This window comes from Humulus lupulus, chromosome 2, assembly GCF_963169125.1.
Source record: "Humulus lupulus chromosome 2, drHumLupu1.1, whole genome shotgun sequence".
NCBI classification, from domain to species: Eukaryota; Viridiplantae; Streptophyta; class Magnoliopsida; order Rosales; family Cannabaceae; genus Humulus; species Humulus lupulus.
Window position 1 is genome coordinate 123,480,425 of NC_084794.1, and position 5,327 is coordinate 123,485,751.

A 5,327-nucleotide genomic window follows, 5' to 3' on the forward strand; every position below is an offset into this window, starting at 1 on the left:
GCAAAGTTGCTCGTTCAGCTTAGACAACTCCTAGTTCTCCACGAGCAGCTTGTTGTTATTAGCCTCAAGCGCTTGCTTAGCCTGGGCAAGCCTGGAGTCGAAGTTATTCTCTCGAGAGACCATTGCCCCAGCACGGCGCCAGCTAGTAGTCAAAGACAAAAACCCCTGAAGAAAAAATGAGAGTTAGGAAGGGAAGTCTAGCATAAACGACAAAGCAGCAAAAGACGACTTACGCTGGCTATCTCATTCAACCCTCTGTTAATGATCTTGTCGATGTCCATTGTGGCAGTGTCATTGATGGCGGTCTGGCTGCGTTTGTGCTTCGAGAGCCGATATATTCTCTCCCTGGCCATGCCAACTATGTGGCTGGACAGGGAGCCTTCGGATGAGTGGTCCAAAGTCTCATTATCTACGGCCTTTGAGGAGGGTTGTGGATTGACGGGCGCGGGGGTCGTCTGCTCAGAGGAGGGCGGAGGTGGTAAGTCCTCCTTGGAAGGGGCTATGGCAGGAGCATCTTCTGTCCGGGCCTTCTTTGAAGGGGTCTTGCTACTTTCTCCTCGAGCCCTTTTACTGTCCTTCTTCGGGACAGAAGAGTCAGCGGCAGCTTGGTAGTGGTCAAAGAAGTCCCCGGAGTCCATACCTGCACAAAGAGAAACAAGTCAAACAATGAGATTAAAGGGTCGCGAGAAAACAGAGATTAGAGTAGAAGGATTACAAAAGTAAGGTACCCGAGCTACACCTACTGGTCGTAACATTATCTACTGAACTACCTAGTTCCTGGAAGAAATCTGAATTTAAAGAAGGGGAGTTCCTAAAGTTGCCATCCCCATCAAATAGATGAGAAGGGATTGACAGATTATTCAAAATCGAGAATGATGTACCGTTTACAACCGACGAGTCGTTAGATAGTTCGGCAGGCTCGGCAGCCTTTTGTTTCCCCTTGCCCTTGGGGACCGATGATTCCGCTGCTCGATGGGGAACAGCAGGTTCCCTGATTGTAACCCCAGTTGGCCTCCTCTGAGGAGGGGATGCCTGAGGTTGTTGCTCGGGTCCCTGCTCAGGTTCCACATCGGCATTGACACCACCCGCCGCGGGTTCGTTAGTCGCAGGTTGGGAGCCCCGAAGGCTAGCCAACCTAAGGTTAGCCTCAGTAATTAAGTTCTTAACACTCTTAGCAGCACTTGGCATGCTGGCTAAGAGTGCTGCCCTCGACTCCATTCCTGGAGTGGGGGTCGGACGTAACCATGGACTTGGAACACATTGGAACAACGAAGTATTATGACAAGAAAAGATCAAAGTACATAAACTACTGGTTCAAGGATTATTAATCTCTTTACCTCCTCGAGTGAAGGCCAGATTTTTCGCGGCAATGTCGGGCGTAAGGAAGTACTCTTGATGGTACTTCCCCACGTTGGAGATGTGAGTGGTGTCGGACAGAAAGGTACGTCCGGTCTCCTGGTGGCAGAAATGAAAGAACCCCGTACCATCCTGGTTGGGGTTGGACTTGAGGTCGAACAGAAAATTGACCTCATGAGGAGAAGGAGCTGGCCATTTCTTGAGCTTATAGAGGATATAGAGTGCAGTCACCATCCTATACCCATTTGGGGTGATTTGAAAAGGGGCCACCCCAAAGTAGTTTGCCACCCCTTGAAAGAACGAATGAAGAGGCAGGGTGGCGCCCGCCTCGATGTGGTATCTCGACCAGGCGCTATAAGCCCCCCCTGGCAGGTTGGCTCGCTGGTCGATGGAAGGTCTGACCAGGGTCACCCCCGTCAGATTGTATTTATTTAAATAGTTGGCGATCATACGAATGGTCACCGAACTTGGGGAAACGACGTGCCACTCGACAGCCGGCTGGTTGGCATGACGAGGATGGGCACGCCTCTAAACCTCGGTTTCAAGAGGGAATTCACCTCGACCACTGGTCGAGGGGGCATCAGCAGAAGGCTGACTTGGAGAGTTAAGGTTGCGTCTTTTTCTAGCTTTGGTTTTAGTTCTGGCCATTCTTTGGTTGGGAACTGGTGGAGGATTTGGGTTAGGACGTGAAAAGGGGATTTCTGGAATTAGTGTGTGTGGATTCTCTTCGCCTTCGAGCAGTTGGGCCAAGAGTTCGTCTTCAATAGGTCTTTCTCCCCCCCAAGGGTCTTGCATATGAACTGTAAACAGACAATGGAGGAGATAAGACACAATCCGCGGAGTAGTGTGGAAGACTGGGATAACGTTGCTCGTGCCTAGATAGCCAGCAGCATCCCCATCCTACGCTAACTTCAACGTTGAAAAACGGATAAAATAAAAAAAAAAAAGAGGAAAGTAAACTGTTTTCTGAAAAGAGAACTTTTTCGACTCCTGAGGGGCGGGAAAAAATTTCGGTTTTTTCACCTTGCTTAAAGGTTGAATCTTTCGTCAACCTAACGTCCCAAACCAGAGAACCTAACTATCAAACTATAGTCCTGACTTGTACAAAGTATAAAAATGCACTCTTACCAAGTAATAGGCGGTTTATACCAAAAAACCCTTAAAACCCTATTCAGGAACATAGAAGTCGCAGAGCATAAAAACGGCATGCATGGCGTAATAAATAGCTTAAAGAATGGAGTTCTTACCTGGGCAGAGATGGAGATTCGGAAGAAGATGAAAACTCGAACTGGAAGACCTTCGGCTAAGCGTCAGACTGGTTTTTGAAGCTCTAAACTCTGGTGCAAGTTCTTGAAAATTTTGGCAAAGATGGTGAGTACAAATTTCTTAAAGGGGAAGAAAAGCCTACTTATAGTGATCGAAGGGATGGCCAAAAGGCAGTAATCATCACTTCCCACTTTCGAAACGTGGGGAAGTGTATAAGCCATCAAATTGCCTTTTTGGAAACTGAAAAGGCTTGATTAGACATAATTATGTCACAGTTTTCAAAAATGCACGGGGATTCTGACAGACATCATGGGGATGTGAACGGTTGTTCCTTTAAGTTTCTTTATTGCTAGTTGCACTAAACAAACTTGGGGGGGCAAATGTTATCCCTAAAATAAGAAAGGAATGACATGACAGGCATTAATTACACGTGGCTGACACCTGGCAGAATCTGTGTTCGACTATCGACCAGGAAGACATCCAGTATCATGCGATCAGTTTCTTCATACGACCAGACTGGTCGTACGCACATTATACGCGGAGGAAATCTTAGGCAGTTATGATGGAATCCAAAATTATCTCCCATGATTTCTTGAGTATCCGATTATTTAGGAAAGAATATCTGTAAAAAATCAATGTAAATCTTCCCTGAGCTTATAAATAGAAGAAGAGGGCTCAGGGAAGAGGATCCGATCCTTTTCCTTGGAGCAAAAAAGGTCATTTGAGATTAGAGAGAGATTACACTAGAATAATTGTATTTTCTTCTTCAGAGGTGAGTGAAACCCATTGAACCCCAGTTCTTTGATCACCCCTTTGGATCTTATTTCAATAACAATTCAAGTGGACGTAGGTTATTACCATATCCTGGGGCCGAACCACTATAAAATCTTGTCTTTATTATTTTCGTCATCACATTCTTTTCAACGTTTTTATCCACGTCAAGCGTATTTTGACTCCGTGTCAGTTGGCCAAAATCTGGGTCAACAGTATGAAACGAAAGTATGACAAGTACTGGGGAAGGATTGAGAAGCTGAATATGTTGACATTTATTGCCAATATCCTTGATCCAAGGTATAAATTAGAGGTTGTGAATCGTGGTTTCAAATTTGTGTACACTTCAAGTGAGGCTGAAAAAATGATAAAGTTGGTGACAAATACTTTGGCACAACTATATGCTTTTTATAAACAACAACAACCATCTCAGTCATCTCAAGCTCAACCATCTCAATCTCAGTCTCAGCCATCTCAGCCATCTCAACCTGTTATCAATTCCACTACAGAATCATTTCTTCAAGGGCAACTACAACTTAGTGATGACATTGAAGAAGATGATCTTGAATACTACTTGAGTGATCGTTGTGAGAAACTTGATCCTACCTTTGATATTCTACGATGGTGGAAACATAATGGATTCAAGTATCCAATAGTTGCGCGCATGGCAAAAGATGTATTGGATGTTCAGATGTCTACAGTAGCATCTGAATCAGCTTTTTCTACTGGGGGAAGAATCCTAGATTCATTTAGGAGTTCCTTATCCCCGAGGATGGTGGAGGCTTTGATTCGTTCTAAAAATTGGTATACTTGTGAGTCTGAAGAGCCTGTTGTGCTTTGACAATACATGGATGAGATTGATGGTTTAGAGGCATGTGAACAAGTTTTTCCATGTATTTATTTACTTAATAGCTTATTCTAATTGAAATATTATATATATATTATAGCTTATTTGTATTAATTGAATATTTGTCAGGTGATGGCTCATGTATTACCTATGTACCTGAGAATCTTGGCAGTGGGTCTGGGAGTGGGACCGATAAGAACAATTAAAATCTCAAGGTAACTAGTTGAATTCTAAGATTTTAGTTTAGTAGCTTTATTTCTCTTAAAAGTACCATGTAGCATGTGTTATATATACATTATAATTTTATTCTTTCTTTTGTCTTAGGAGCAGGTGGTCATGGTTGCTTGATGCAGGCCATGAAATGAATGAATACTGGATTTTGGATTGGACTTTGTTTTCTATCTATTCTTTTGAAATTTGAACTTGATTTGTGTTGTTGTAGTCGATTAGACTTAGATTTAATTTGTGTTGTAATGGACTATGGACTATGGAATTTGGACTTTAAGTTTAAACTTTAATCATGTGTTGAGATTTGTGGTTGTAGTCTTTTGGTTTTAAATTTTAATTGGGTTGTGTCTTGGATTGAACTAATAGATATTGGAGTATTAGACTTTTGATGATGTGTTGTGATTTGAGATTATGTTATGCTCTTATGGACTTTTAATTATGTTTCAAACTTTAAAATTTGTAAATATAATTATGTTCTATATATTTATGTTTTAAAAACGCACAAAAATGGATTCCAACAATCCAAAATTTTTAATTTTTTAACTAAAACTTAAAAAAAAATAATAATAATCAATTCGGTTTGGTCGGTTTAACCGACCAAACCGCGGTCCAAAACGGTCGGTTTTTTTTTAAACTGGTTTGGTTCGGTTGGTTTTTGGATTGCACCAATCCGGACCGAAAACCGAATTCTAGATTTTTTGTTGTGAAAAAATCACCCAAACCGACCGATGCTCACCCCTAGTTTGGCAATAGGATTATCTTATGTGTATGTTTGGCAATAGGATTATATTAATCATTGACAACATTTTTGTTTCATGTATATATCTTATGTTAATGGTCGGTAATTAAACCAGAAAAT